The sequence below is a fragment of the Hirundo rustica genome, chromosome 8 (genome assembly GCF_015227805.2).
Source record: "Hirundo rustica isolate bHirRus1 chromosome 8, bHirRus1.pri.v3, whole genome shotgun sequence".
Taxonomy (NCBI): Eukaryota; Metazoa; Chordata; class Aves; order Passeriformes; family Hirundinidae; genus Hirundo; species Hirundo rustica.
In genome coordinates this window covers 21010842-21027423 of record NC_053457.1, presented here as the reverse complement: position 1 = coordinate 21027423, position 16582 = coordinate 21010842, and the positions used below count along the sequence as shown (strand labels likewise).

Below are 16582 nucleotides of genomic sequence, written 5' to 3'. Positions count from 1 at the left end.
GTTCCTGGAGGTGTTCTAAACTCAAGCAGATAAGTGCAATGTAACCTGACTTGTAGTTTAGCCCTGCTTTGTTCTGGGATGGGTCTAGGTGACCTTCAGTATATGTCACAACCCAAGTTTTTGAATAATTTTAAGTTACAGCAGATTTAGATTTCATTACTACTATCATCAAATGTGAAAATACCCCCCAGGGGCTGACAGTGTGAAAAAATCTCCTGACTGAAAAACATCTTTTGAATATTTCTGCAACTTCCTACAACAAATACCTTACTCTGAACTGCGTAATTTGTGGAATCTATATCTAAATGATAGACTGCATTTTAAAGACCATCTCATGACTAATATTGGGAGCACACCGTTGTTGTACTGTCTCCCAGGAGGGACAATTTGATTTCTGGAAACTTTCCAGTAGTGCAGCTTCTGAGAGAAGGTGTGGACTGCTTCCATTTGATATTTATCTCAGTGCATGCAGATCAGCACCATTTATATCTGAAAAATTCTAGCCAGCACTGATCAGATGCTTTTTATGTTTTCTTCCCTACTATTTTTGATAGAGGTAGTGAAAGCACAAGTAAGAGGAGAAAAGAACTGTAAAGTGAAAAGCAAGCATGAGCCTGCTCCTTTTACCACTAGCACAGACAGTAGGAAAATAAATGAGTTGACTATAGCCCTGGGAAATGTGGAAAACGTGGTGGACAACTGGCCTGCATATAATTCTGCAGCAAATGCAGGACAACATTTATTACCGTAAGTTGTAGGCCAAATTCAGCAGGTCAGTGATCAGTAGAAATGTACTGTACAACTCTTGGAAGTACTCTTGGACCATTAGATGTATTAGTCATCGGGTGAACAGTTTATTTCTGGAAGTAATATATAGTAAATATTACTAGAAGACAGAAAAATAAAAATAAAAATAAAGACCACTGGTGGAGATGCACGGCATGGATGAAACCATTGTATAAAACAAACTGGCAGTAGCTTTTCTTCTGAATTTTGGAGAATTGAAAGAAAGTCCAGATTTATGAAACGGTTGAGACACAACTGAACAGAGCACTCAGAGATAAGTACGACTACAAAATCCAGACATCTTTAAAAAAATAATAAAAATTGAGTCTTCAAAAGGGACACAAGGAGCTTCAGAGCCCTCATTCATAACAGCAGGAAGCAAAACTTCATCATGGCCCAACCAGCCACTGCATCATAGCAAGCAACAGAGGCAACTCAAAGACAAGTGAGTTAGTGCTGCTGGGTTAACACGGTATTTGTTTGGAAAATGAGCTATCAACCCCGCACAGTGTCCCTGCAAATATTTGTGAAAAAGTTTAGCAAGGTGCAGACAATTTTCTACAATTTTGGCAAATTAAAGTCTGACTTAATAACAGTTCATAACAACTCAGGCTGTTTTTTCTCACATTCTTGAGTACCATGGATGTAAATTTGTATTTATGTGGGCCTCTTACTTTATAAACTTGTACACAAAGCAGTACAATTCCAATAATTGGGCTGAACCTTTCAGCAGCATTCAATCCAAATGCGTTTTTACTATAACTTATTTTATTAAATATATATTTAATTATAATTTATTAATTATTGATTTAATATCTCTTATTTTATTAATCTGCAAAAGTGGTTGGACATGATAATACTAACGATGTTTTCCAGCCTAAACAGTTCTATGATTCTGAGTCTATGATTCAGCATCAATGCACAGGAAAATGGAAACTTACAGGATAAGAGTAGTGAAGAAACTTACCAGCATTTTACTGCTAAATCATCTGACCAAAAAAAAAAAAAAAAAAAAAAAAAAATCAGTTGAGATCAAAGACATGGACTCTTGTCTTTGCTGACTTTTATTTTTGCCGTCTCCTTTACCAAACCAGAATTTCACCCAGAGTATGTGTATTTTGCAGTTAACTATTTTGGGAATACTAAATGTATATATTCACGATACCTTCTGCATTATGTCACACAAAGTGGTATTGTGCAGAGATCCTGTGTTGTGAAATTGGAACAGTCATAGCATCATCCTGCTGTACCTGGGATAATTAGTCTCTCTGAGGGTACCTTACGTGGTAATGTCCCTTCCAGCTCTGGACCCAGCTCACTCATCTGTACCTTGGGGAGCTCTGCACTGTGCAGTGTAGGAGATGTATTTCCTGCCCTGAATACAGGTTTGTTGTGCACAGATCTCCAGATACTCATGCTTACACCATCACTGTTGAAATGTGTTTATAGTGGGTGCTCTCAAAACTTATAGAGATTACAACTTTGAAGAGATTAGTAAGTTTTAAAGAAGCATTTTTCCTCTATTTATAATTACAGCCAATAAGAATTGAATTTTTAATGCTGCAAATGCTTATTTATGTATTTCAAAATAACTTGGAAGCAGTTCTCACATATCACAGCTCCTAATTACCCGCACAGAGGAGAAAGAAGTAACAAAATTCACTCCTTCCATTCCCCACTCCCTGCTACAGGAGCTGCAGAATGAATAACAAAAGCAGAAGGCTGAGACCATGCAGAGAAAAGTGCAGTGAAATGCAGCTACTGGAAGAACATGGATGGCTTATCTCATAGCAGCTGGAATGGAAGTGTCCTGCCAGTCCCCCGGGTGATGCTCGCTGCCTGCTGTCATTGCCTGCACGGAGGCAGCAGTGGCTGGTGCTTGAGGAGCACAAGCAGACGAAGAACCACATAGCCTCAGCTGGTTCACAGCTCAGAATTTTGCACAGCTCCTGTTCCTGAGTCAATCACTTAGACCAAAAGTGCTACTACAGGCATCACAAGATAACAGCTCAAAAAATGGTACTCTATTTCCTTCAGAGAAGAGACTAGACCAGCCTGGAACCCCCACTACACTGAGCAAAAGGCAACCTGAAATGAAGCAGGGACTCCAAGAGAAGATTTATTTTGTACTCTGGTCTTGGAGTCATCCACCCACTCTGGCATTCAGAGCAATCCATAAAATTGAAGTGACCATTGTACTTCAATGTGATCATTTGACTCATCCTTCTCATTTACAAATAAGTTTAAAGGTAGCAGTCACATTGTGGCCAGGAGGACTAGAAACTCTAGAATTACTCTACTGTAGACTGACTCTAATGATGTCAGCAGGTGATCTTTAGGAAATTTTGGCTACATCTTTGCCCTTCTGTTTTTTCTCTACTGCGGTAATATTTGAGGGTTTGGATTTAGAAAATAATCACATTTTTAAGGTTAATAATTTGTCTTTCTTTCCAATTTAAGTATCTGAAAAATAATACACAACATTTTTCTTCGATTTTCTTTCTTAAGGCTGAATGTACATTTGGTATTTTAGACAGGGGAACAACACAGTTAAATAGGGATTCAAGTTCATTGTTTCCCCTATTATTATTTGAGGACATTCATTATAAAGGTATGTCACATTAATGAACAGTGTGGTTCATGCCACCTGCATAGAAACATTATCTGCAACAGCAGCCCTGCAGGTCTCAAAATTTCTTGTCACTTTGGAATGCAGAATCAAATTAGCAAAGCTGTGCTCAAAGGATGAGATTCTGTAAGCTTTTAAACATCTCAGACAGAAATTCGATTAAGATTAATTCAAGCCAAGCAAGCAATTTTAGAGGCGTTGGAAGCAATTTCCTTTCACATCATGGTTGTGTGCTGCTGACATGAATGCCTGGAGAAAAATGTGTAAAGTTACCAGAAACAAGATCTTACTATGGAGCAGTAACTATGTATGTCCTTGTAACTTTAGCTTTAAAATATTGATGCTAAGGTAACAAAACTTGTAAAGAAACACACAAAATATTCTTCATAAATCATAAATAAAATTACTCTAGGGACGGGGCATTTCAAATACCACAATCACATTTTCAAGCTGGTTTGTGTCATCAGCTTCTAAAGGTGAGACTCTTCAAAAGAATTTGCTGGATGAATAAGATTTAATCTAATGCCATTTTAGAAAAATGATAGCAGTGCTCATCAAATTATTAGTGCACTGGTGAAGCATTTTGAATCTAAATCCTTCACCACTTCCATTTATTTTATGATGTTGAAAAGGTTATCCTTCAAAAATTGTCAACCAATTCATATAAAAGATTTAATGTTTTAAGGATAGATAAGGCGAAAACATGTCATTATATCTTTGAAAGCAGATTGATTCTAACAATGGTAAAATTATCATTTTTCAGAAGATGGAAAAAGAATACATGGTTTTCACTTCAGTCTCAATTCAACACAGGCAGCCTAAGGCTGTGTAATTATTTCCAAGACATTACAAAATTCAAGAAAAAAGAGACTGATTTTTTTCCTATTAAAATAATCTTGTGAATTTGAACTTAGGAATGATTTTTAGCCATTTTCATTTTGTACACACACCCCATCTCTTTGGGTTTTGTTTGGTTTGGGGTTTTTTTTCAATAAAAAGGCAGAGTTCCACATGTCTAACTTAAAGATACTGACAAGTTGTTCCTTTTCTTAGTCACCATTCAAAGAGTTTTTAAAAGCAGTGGGCAGAACAGAATAAAGAATGAATAATAAAATCCCAGCCTAACAGCCTGACAGTCATCCCCATATAGACATTCCCATTCTTATGCAAAAGAGAACTTGCTTTCAAGAAAGGATAGGTGGAAAGAAGAAATATAGTGTTAGGAAGTAAATATACAAAATGGAAAGAACGGAAATAATAACAAATATGTACAAAATTCTAAGAAAATGTTGAAAGGCATAGTAGTAGTCTACAAGTTGTTTTCCATCTACCCTTGCATAAGGATTAGCAAACATATGAAACAGAGAAATGTTTTCTTTCACTCTCATACTGAAAACATTCTAACAACGTTTTCTAAGTGGCTACACAGACAGGTAATACAAGCTAAGAACACACTTCAAGTACAAGGGGGGGGGCCTTAAGATTATTTGCTCCAGTTTGCAGCGTTTAAAGAATTTAGAAACTATTTCTTAGCAAACTCAAACAACTTACCATATTTGCCACAAACAAAGGGTTATTATTGAATGATTCCTCTATTCTGGATCAACAGATTACACTCAGCTTTCCATTCCTTTGATCAAAGTGTGAGCAGTGGATTCTTTTCATCCTTAAATAATTCTGCTGGCAATATTTTTAACTAGGCAAGATCACTGTAGTGTTAAAATACCATTCAAACCGTTGTTCTTATTTCTTAGGTCTTGTGCTTTAGCCCTCACGGCTCTTTATCAATCACACAGCCCTTTATTGGCACTACCAGAAAAAATGGTCACAGTACAAGAACTCAAAACTGGACAACATACCTTTACAGACTTAAGATTTATAATTGTGGAAGAAATAAACTGGTCACCTCCTTTCCAATTTATCTTTCTCACAAAGAAAAATAATATTTTGAAACATTCTAAATCTGATACTTCTCAATGGCAGAAGGCAAGAGATCAGCATTCTATTATAGTTTGATGGAAAAGATACAATGACTTTTCTGCATCAAAAAGAGGCCTGTTGGCCTCTTCATGTTACTAGTTCTGAGAGAGATGGTTGTAAGGATCCAAAATTGTGCCATCTAGCTCCGAATATGTAGAATCATAGAAGCACAGACTCATTTAGGTTGGAAAAAGCCTCTAATCATGAATCCAGCAGTCAATCCAGCACTGCCAAGTCCAACATCCAACAATGAACTATTGCTCTAAGTGCTACATCTACATTCCTGAAGGGTGGTTGTAAACAGCTGGGGGTTGGTCTCTTTCTCCAGGCAGCAACTGACAGAACGAGAGGACAGAGTCTCAGGCTGCATCAAGGGAAATACAGGTTGGATATTAGGAAAATGTTTTTCACAGAAAGAGTGATAAAGTACTGAAATGGTCTGCCTGGGGAGGTGGTGGAGTCACCATTCCTGGAAATATTTTAAAAAAGACTGGATGTGGCACTCAGTGCCATGATCTAATTGAGGTGCTAGGGCATGGGTTGGACTTGATGATCTTGAAGGTCTCTTCCAACCTACACATTCTGTGAATGATAAATTGGGACCTCTGTATTTTAAATATAATCCTCTTCAGGGATGGTGACACAACCACTTCCCTGGGCACACTGTTCAAATGTCTTACAATCCTTTTGGTGAAGAAATCTTTTATAACATCCAATCTAAATTTCCCCTGGCACAACCTGAAGTTATTTCCTCTTGTCTTACCTCTGGCTTTTTGGAGAAAGAGATTGATTCCCACCTCGTTACAACCTCCTTTCGGATGGTTGTAGAGGGCAATAAGATCTTCCTTGTGCTTCCTTTTTTTGTCAGATTAAACACCCCCAGCTTCTTCACTTGCTTCAGTCCCTTCACCTTCTTTGTTGTCTTTGATGAACTATGATTAGACAAAGGAGCTGTATTAAAAATGTGAATGACTATTCATGTTGTGATCATAATTTCCCAAAGACTGTCAGTGCTATCTAAAAATCAGCCCAGTGCTTTACAGCTTAATTTTAGTGATAAATTTTTCCCATTATTGTATATTGTCTACAATCCTTTGTCAGCATTTAGGAAATCAAATGCATTTTGAATGACCAGAGTTAACAGACAAATGTTCAAATGGCAGCCTCATTCTTCATGGCATGTGGAATTCAGATCCAACAGTATTCCTGCAATTAATGTTTTTTTCAACCATTGGTATAGAACAATTTAGTTTTCAAAACACAGAAATCAATTAGTTCAAATTATGAGGTTTAAAATAAGAGTAAGTGGATAAAATGAAATGTGGTTTTGTGCTGTATTGCACTAAATTATTGAATGAGTCCTCCCGGCTTCCACGGCATTATGACAAGTTTGCTGATAAAATGACCCCAAGAAGAAAACAGTGTTTAGACACAGCCTGGAACATCATAGATTTACACACACACAAAATCAAACAGCTTCCTTCTATCAGGAGAGAAATACTGAGAAGATGGGAGCAACAAGCTTTGAATGTGAACATAGCTGTAACAAGAGGACATGAATTCTTGATTCATTTGAAAGACAAGTTCAGGCAGTGGCCACAATGGACATCGTTGCATGCTGGTGACCAGCAAATTTATGGGCACAAGGAAAGTAGAAGCAGAGGGATTGAGTACCAGGGAAAATGGAGAATTAAATAATAACTTGAATGAGTTATTATTTTCTGGTTTCGTTTTACCAAGGTCTTCATATTGACTCAGTGGTGTGGAAAAGTGACTAATACAAGATTTTGATGTGTCAAAACAACAGAACAGCTCCATGTGCGGAATAGCTGAAACTGTTGACTGAACCTGAGATGCAGAGTCATCTATGAAAAAATGGTCTGTTATATGTGGCAGAAATCTGTTTCTATTTGGAAATGTGATGAGAAATCAACATGAACATCACTTTTCTAATCATACAAAATTGCCAGGTTGATTTTCAACCTCTAATCAGATAAAAAGTTTTCAACGCCAAATTGTTTCCATTTGTGGTTCCTAGATCATAGCTTGTCTAGACTATTCTAACAATACATTCTGTTTAGAATAAATGCTTGTACCATCTGCACTCTAAATGAATAGGAAAAAATGAGTTTAGAATACTTCCTTTCACAAGCTTCGTCTGACTGACTGTATTCCTTTGCTATGAACACAGGGAAGCATTCCTCAGAAGTCAGTTTACTTACTCATTTGTATTTGAGGCACAGACTTTGCTCACTACCGAGATAAAGAGTTTCTACTTTAATACAGGGAAAAGATGCCCTCCAACATAAAAAGATTCAGACAAAGTGCACAAAGGGTGTTGATTCATATATCTTGAGCTTGAAAATAAAATCTCCCAATTGCTCATGTTCCTGAATATTTTTGTTAAACAATGCCACTAGTAGTTTCTAATCCAACTTGGGTGAACCAAATGTTTCTTCAGTGGCCGGTGTAAATTGTTTGCTTTTATGCAAAAAAATATGAAAGAGATAGCAAGAAAAACTCTTGGAAAGATTTGTTTATAAGGTTTGTTTATAAATCATACTTGACATTTTCAGTGAATATATTAGTAATTACAGGGGGAAAAAACAAAGCAAAAACATCACAACAAAACCCGATTTCCATTTTACTCTTGTTTCGGTGGCGGGAAGGAATGGCTATTTAATGCACACAACTAAATTTAAGCCCTGTGTAAGCATAAGCTCCTCTATCCAGAGTGGCTTTCATTGTAGTAACTGCTCTGAGTGAATAATACAGATAAAAGGGGTCATCAAGTACACGAACAAAAAAAAAAAGTCTCTTACATCTAAATATATAAAAATCAGATATAAAATTTATTAAATTATAAATGTGTGTTTAAAAGTATTTATAAGAAGTCAAGTATACTTACATACATTGCAGACTTGCACTATCAACTGCTTATCTCAGTTACAAGAACAAGCTGGAGATGGTGGTAGCAGTGGTAACTGGTGATCAAGTAGCAAAGACATAGACTGGCCTCAGGAGCAAACTGTTGGAAACTTTCAAATAAGTTTTTTCCTGCCTTTGATCAGCCAGAAAGGAATGGGTTTTGGCTGACATGCCATTTTTATCTCAGCCTCTTTCCCAGGTACAAATATTCCCTTTTCCCTGGCCTTTAGATTTTTTCAGGTCTATTTAGTACAATGAACTTCCTCCTGTAGATGTGTTCTAGAAACTATACTTGTTAGGCCACTCTGGTTGTGGCCAATCAACTAATAACTCAGTCTTGAAGCAAATAATCAGCTCCCTACCACTGCAGCTGCTACCAAAGTAGCAGAAGGCCTAATGTATATGTCAGAAATGTTCTTGCTTGATTTCTACATAACAGTCTGTAAACACAGACAAATTAAAAAAGAAAATGTGTAGGTGAGAGAAATGCATGCTGAATTGCGGAGATCATGGACTAGAGACATGTAAGAATTCCATTCTGCCTATCAAAGCTCTCTCTTATTATTTGTTCTTTTCAAGTCAGAAATAAAAATCTAACATTCAGCGTTATTTTGAGCATAGCCTAAAATTAGATGACAACTGATTTCTGCCATTAGAATTGAAACGTCATGAAAGCAAGAGGTCCCCCAGCAGTTAGAATGCTCAAATATGGTTATGAATTCAAATATGTTTTAACCCGTTGGATATTAGGTTGATGGGGACTGTGAAGTATTTTAGCACTTACATAGCCAACCCTACTGTTCTAACTTTTTTAGAAGAGCCATGGGATTACACAGAAAAAAGTCATGAATCATATTTTGCAGATAATTTAATATACTGTGGTTCAGAATGATATACTATATAAAGAATATTCAATGATAGGCAGAATATGAAATATTCTGTGTAGCTACATTCTTATATGTAGAGATACAGCCATGACTGTTTAGGATTATCCTGCTTATGTTAAGCTTAGAATATGGAACACTAACAAAAATGTGTTAGAGGCACATGTGAAGCACTTACACAAACTGTAATGTGTGAAAATCTCTAGCCACATACAAACCATAAGTGTGTTACTGAAAATTGCAACATTTGTCTTTCCAGCTTTCATTATCAAAGCTGTGATTTTCTCAGCATGTTCCCTGGCAAACTGCACTGCTTTGAAACTAATAAAGTCAGTAACACTCTGCTATCCCTGGTATTACAGGAAGAATACTAAAAATACTAACAGAGTAAACTCAGACACATCTGTCCGTGAACAAGGGATTCCTGCCATTATATTTGCCATTTCTAGGGAAAAGGCTTAATCTTTAGTAACTATGAACAATACAGATTTTATATCTGCAAATTTCGAAAAACAAAATGTCTCTAATAAAACAGATGTTTAGGAATGTTCCCATCTACTTCAGACAATGGTAGAAGTATTTACAGATTTTTAATATTAAATATTAACCAGGAATATAGAATTTGTCACGTGTTGAGAAAACGAATAGACTTCACTATGCTACAAACCAGTTTATAGCCATACATCTAACTGCAAAAGAGATTACTTGTAACTACTTTCCACACAATATTTCCAAATATTGAGAGTACACGCTGATAATTTTTGTGTGCTTTTAGTTTTAGGACAAAATTTCGGTTTATGAATTTGAGTATTTGTGTATTCAAAGTTGCAGACAAATACGTTATATTTACTATCGCCCAAGCACTTCAGAAACAAGCATGCTTAAATGATGTCATACAACTTCCAAGTTGCAACAAGTCTCTCCTAGCTGCTCTTGAAAGGAATAATAGTGTGTATGCCATAATATATATTCTCTTTACAACAACAAATTTCTCTTCCTCCATAAAACAGTACTTTTATTAATAACAGGGCACGCAAGTTGTACCAGTGCGCATATTATCTAATTCATCCAGCCTCTGTAAAATCCAGCCTAATGTCCAAACAGGAAAGAGAGCTGGACTAAAAAATTTACAACATATTTGAGCCTTTCCAGAAGCTGACAAACACCATTACTTAAATGAGTGCTTTGTGCAAACTTGCCTATCTCATTTCCTTTAATCTGACAAACAAACTTTATAATGCTTCCAAATACAGTGTTCTAATGCTCAAACTAATTCTAATAGAATTAGAATTTTGATTGTAATATCACATTTATAGTGGATTAGAGAAAAGTGACTAAAGAAATTGATCCATTAGACCATAAATCTTTGTTGAAACCTTTGTTGAATTTCTGTATAAACACCTACAGAAATATTTCCTGAAATATTTTTTAATTGCTTGAAGCTAGAAGAACCTTTTAGGCAAACGCATCGGAGTTGGGTCAGCGAGCTGTTGAGGGGTTTCTATAGAGAACTAAATTCACTCAGAGTTCTGTAGTTGGGAAGTTCATCTCCTCACCCACCTGAAGTAATCACAGCTCTGTTATGGCTGGAAGCTTCCAGAAGAGTTAGTATTTTAGCCAAATGGCTGTAGTTTGTCGCTGTTACCACACGCCTCCCCTCATCTCCTAGGCCACCCCTTGCCCAGAAGCTTGCAGGGGGTCAGCCCTTCTGGAAGCACTCAGTGGGGTGTGTAGAACATTTACTTCCACACTCAGACAATGCTCCTGTCCCCTCCCTTCCTCCTGGCCTCAGCAGAATTGTTCCAGCCCGACACAGAACACCATGGTGCTGATAGCTGCGACCTCTCGTGCTGTGCGTGCGAATACAAATGTCATTGCTACACCAATATAAATCACCTTTTCAATCACTGATGTTTGCAAACCTTCAAGCCACCAGATTTGCCTAAGATATGTGCTCTTCATAAGAACACAATGCCTTGCACTTGCCCAGCTGTACTCATTATAATTGTAACATTATAATTGTAAACTGGTTAGTCAAATTGAACACCTAAATGTCCTCCCTTCTCTTTGTTAAGCAAAATACAGATAAAAGAATGAATTCTGCTAAGAATAAAGTGAAGCATATTCTACAACAAAGAAATATTGTGTAATAAAAAGAAAGCAGTGGTCCTAATAAAGTGGCACATGTAAAAAAAGCAGAATACACAAAAATGCATTTCCAGCTTAAAATATTCCAAGTCTAAACATAAACTGAGTTTAAAGACAAGTTTTGTTGAAAGCAGATTGATCTAATACAGTAAAGAATGTCATTATGTCCTCTTTGTTCTTTTTCCTAACAATTTTATTGATTTTTTTCAATCTGCATTTATAAATAAGCACTATGATTCTTTTTTAAATGGTATTATTTGACTAATACTTCTACATTATCATGATAAGAAATAGTTATTATTCTTTGTTATAGAAGAATTACAACGTTTTACTCATTAGCATTACAATTCTCCTTAAAAAAGAATCATACAATAGAAATTAACCTGTGAAAATACAGAAAAGGACAGTCTTCAAGACCGCACATCTACACAGACTTCTCTAAATCTAGTCTTTTCTTTGAAAAAAGAAACAGTGGCTTAATAATAATTGTAAAAAAAAAAAAGAACAAAATAGTACCTAAATAGGTGCAGAAAAATCACCTTCTCCAACTCAAACCAGAATATTTTAAAATTTTAAAAGTAAGCAGATCTTTTAGGTTCATGTTTCTGATCTAGTTGTAGTTTCATGAGCTAAATATGAAACAAAGTGCTGAAAACAATTTCATTAATTTATCAAGAAGAAAAATTTTTAAAAACAAAATGAAATAGGTGTTCTTACATATTTGTTTAACCTTTTAGACTCATAAGAGTTGAATGCTGTAATTATATATCTATTTTTATCATTCTAATTTCTGCTGAAGTTATCTTCACTGTAGGAATTGCTGCACACCCAGGTTTTTGGATTTCTATACGTCTTTTTCTCTCTGAACCTTTATGTGAACCTTCTTCTTTTAATTCAATTACAAACACTGCCAAAATATGTCTACTTACATGCCAAAAATCAAAATACTCATCACATTGTTTCTATTCTGCTCTAAAGCTTAGTATTTTTCACACACCAAATTTCAAACAGTAGTATGGGAGCCAGACCTGTCTGCAGAAGGAAGGGAAACAACTGTATAACTGAAACCATTTGCCAAAAAAAGGCCAAGTGCTGTCAGCTTGCCAAATCATTGTTTTTGTGTAACCTGAATGCTTCAACAGAAGGCTGTGGGAAAATCTGTATCCAGTCTCAACTGCAAAAAGAAATCACCATCTATTTTGTAATTTGTCTCCTGCATGCAACTTGAACTACAAAAGAATTGTTCTGCAATCATAACTATTCACTGTAACAACAATTTAATTTCCTTTCTATTTACATGGGACAAATCCAACCCTCTAAATACTGTCCTCTTTACAGTATGACTCCAACTGTATAGGATTCCAACCCCCCTCTTCAGGGGGTTGCTAATTATCATTTCCATGAGAAGAGAACATTTCTTAGTTTCTTTTGTTTGTTCTAGACATTCAGTGGTGATATGCAGCTCTCCAGCAATGATCGTGCTCTCCCATATGATCAGAAACATGCTTCAGAACCTCTAGAACTAAAACTTTTATTTATTGAGCTTCAAATAGAAGAAAAATATGACAGTACTCCTAAAGGTGTGAAACTTCTTTCAGACTAGTTCTCGTATAGGTTACTGCCAGGAAATCAGACACCTGTACTACCCTAAAGGTTTTCTCCATTTGATTCTCCAGAATCACTTTAAATCTGTTTTTCAAATGCAACTTTGCCCAGAAAATAATACCTTTGTCAGTTCGCACTGATATGACATGATTGTTTGTCAAATTTTCAGTAAAAATAATTGAGTTTACAGCTTCTCTCTGCTGCCTCTACTTCAGCAATGATTAATTTTTCCTTTCCAGCTGTGGAAGAGCCATTTAGAAGTTTTTTGTGGGTTTTGGTTTTTAATAGAATTTGTTGCTTTATACTGAACTTTTTTTATCTGCACAACAGTGACAACAACATCCACTCAAAAGTTACTCACTTACTAGGAAGCTTTCAAGGCAAGGAAGTTGTGCTGCCCACGGATGTTGCTGATTCAACGCCTCTTGGTGAGGGGAGGAACTCGTGGCATATCCTATAAGGAGATGTAACAACTCCCAATTTAGAGAACCAGCAACAGCTGGAAATAGTAATTATGGAGAAAGCAAGATGAGTTTTTCATCATAAACAGTTTCCTTCTCATGGTTAACCAGCACTAGTAAAGAAATAAACATGTACAAGAATGAAGTCTGGCCTGTCTTTAACAGAATGAGAAAGTACCTACCGAATTCACTGAAACTAACATTTCACCCAGGGCATGATTAGACACTGATCATTAAGAAATCAGATTAGTGTTAAGTTATACCAGATAAATGTACAATGCACCTTTTAAACTACCCAAAGCCCAGTTTTTAACCTTCCCAATCATTTCAGCTATGCAAAATGAAACCATCAGCATAATTTTTACTACCAAAACATAGGTTTTTTTCTTCTACCTTACTTTGACCATCAGGTTTCCCTCGTGCTAATTTTTTAACTTTTTATTTCCCTACCCCATACAAGTTCCAAACAATTTTTTCTGATCTTTATTATGTTTCACATTCTTTTCTTTTCTTTTCTTTTCTTTTCTTTTCTTTTCTTTTCTTTTCTTTTCTTTTCTTAACAGAGTAGTATGTTTAAGTACACACAGGTAACAAAATTCCACAGGCATCTACAATTCTGAGTTACAAAAACATGTCTTTTTCTTCAGAAGTGAACTCTTTACACATAAGTCTCATCGAAGCTGATTGATCTCAGCTCTGTTTACATAGTTAACTCTAGATGCCCAGATAGAGGAGGATGTATAACCCCAATCAGTAACATGTTGGAGAAAAAAAAAACAGTTCCTTCAGCAGAAGATAAGTAACTTGGGTGAAGAACAGAGAAATAATTTCTTGATAAGGTCCCAATGGTGTCTTTAATTTCAAAAGCTTTTTTACACAACTTTTCAAATAATTTTTAGCTTATTTTCAAAGTTCTTCAGCCAACACCTCCGTAAAAAAAAATTTCATAAAGGAAGTCAAAAACAGAAGAGACAATGTATTACAAATGTCTTAAAATAAATGTGTCTGCATAAAGTCCGCAGTAAAAATCAGATCTAAGTAAGTTCTACATCATTGTGTGGCATCACATGCAGTTCCTTTTGTCATTTGCTGGATGTAACTGGCAATTCACATCTCTTCTGGTAATTATATGCAGCATAAATATTTCATGTCACAATAATTATGCAACCCTGTTGGATAGAGGCTGCCATGTATATGAGTACATTTTTCTGCTCTCTATAGGATACTTTGAACAACTCAGCATGACTCAATCAGCATAGGAAATACATGCATTTTGTATGTATCTATGATATAATTCCTCTAAAAAATTACAGATTTAAATTATTGCATCTTTTTCTAGTCAGGCTTCTGAACAAAGCAGAAATTCATGCCATTATTTTATATAAATGTACACTTTGAGCAGTCAAACACTGCTCTTGAAAGTGTATATTTGAATATTTTACAAGTTTTCCAGTTGGTACATCACATGTGAAGTAAATGAATTCCCATGGAAAGACTTCATTATTTTCTTAATTTCTACTGGGAGTCACAGAGGTGCCCTTTTCTTTGTCTTTCACAAACAATTAACCTTTTGCCTTGTATGCAATTGGCTGAGAGCAATCCTAAGTGGCTCAGAAAATAATTTACAGCAGAAACTGTACAAAGTTAATTAGTATTAGTCTAAGGTTATTCATATATTATCAACCCAAGAAAATGGTCATCATGACCCTCATGGAACTTTAAGCAACAGCTGAGTCTTCTCATCATCAGCTGCAGAGCATAAATGCTAATCAGGTTCCAGTAGAGACACAGGTCTTTTAACCATGGCCATTTTAAGTTTGAATGTTAAAACCTCTGAAAGTACAGGTATATACAAGCATGCAAAGTAGATTATTCTATGCTATTACTTAATTCTTATGTTAAGCAAAACAGAAACAAACAAATTACTAAAACCAGAAGTACTGTCTTTTAATTTTACCTGAGAATGTTTTAACTTGTTCTCATTTTTGGAGGTCAGTTTATTAAATTTTTACGGATTATTTCTGCCTAAAGATTAAGCTCCTTTAGAATTAATTATGAGCATAGTTACTTCTAAAGACAGAATCAAGGCATAGAGAACACATAGAGTCTTGATTTTAATTTTGGTGAAACAGAAGGGGAGCTCTCAGTGTGCTTCTTATACTACTCGAAGTGCACAATATTTGATTTTCAAATATCTGAGAGGTATTTTCCAAATATGTGGGAGACTGGAGTTGTTATAGGCTAGTGACTCAAAACATCACCCAGCTGGGAAAGTACCAGAGGGCTTTATTGGAGATGGGTTTGGAGATGGAGGAGTTGAGCTTTTGGAATTTCTCTTAACAGCTAATCCACACTTCCTTTTGGCACCTATGGCAAGTGTGTCCACCAGCAGCCAGTCTATCATATGGAATCCCTTTCTACCATTGTATGCCTTAGGTGCTCAGTTAAATTTAACTGACAGTCTCACAAAGTAGACTTACATTCCCTATTTGGGGACGTAACTGTGTAAGTTTCTAACTAATTAAAGGTCATTCAGAAATCCTGAAATACAGTTACAACGGCCAACAACTTTCCTGGGTTCCACCCAGACCACAGTGTTCCCACGGGTGTTTAACGGGAGCTCTGTTTCGTTGGCTCCTGCACATGGGCACAGTTCTGCTGCTGAGTACAGACAGCAGATGGTCTCCAAAGAAGAGCCATGGCCAGGCCAGGTCCAGCCAGGAATTTAGTCATGGCCATGTCATGCTGGCATGTTGTAAAGGCGCCAGCTTTGCCCTGACATTGCAGGGCAGGAAGGACAATACTAAAGTTCTTGTTTCTAAGGCTAGAAAGGAGCAGAGGAAGAAGAAAATTACCTTCTGTATAGACTGCTCGTGTCATGGCATGCAGGCTTGCGTGGCAGCAGACTGTGAGGCAGCCCCTGGAGCACAGCAAGCCATTTCTTGACGGTGCCAAACACCAGGGGTCAATCTGGCTGCCCACGCTGCTCAGCCAGCAGCGCCTGCCATTGCCAGTGGGCCAGCACAGCCCACAGAGACATGGCCACATCACAGGTCTGACCAGAACCCTGGGAGCAGAGTGAGTTTAGGTTTTAGCTCGTATAAGGCTTCAGATGAGGCAGACATTTGAACAGGGTAATTACGAAACACTGGGTCAATGGT

General features: G+C 36.5%; 1 long non-coding RNA gene across 3 annotated transcripts in view; it reads right to left on the bottom strand.

Annotated features, from left to right (window-relative positions):
* The window catches only part of LOC120755978 (uncharacterized), a 58996-nt gene extending 45611 nt beyond the window's left edge, over window positions 1-13385 (bottom strand). For 2 of the 3 annotated variants that reach the window (XR_009208086.1, XR_005701967.1), the window contains exons 1-2: window positions 13322-13385; window positions 6159-6327 (exon numbers count right to left, since the gene is read on the bottom strand). This is a non-coding gene — a long non-coding RNA (uncharacterized LOC120755978). Of the gene's footprint in view, window positions 1-2500; window positions 5760-6158; window positions 6328-13321 lie in introns of those variants that run through there. The other variant, XR_005701968.2, reaches the window with a different exon arrangement.
* Between the last annotated feature and the right edge of the window lie 3197 nt (window positions 13386-16582).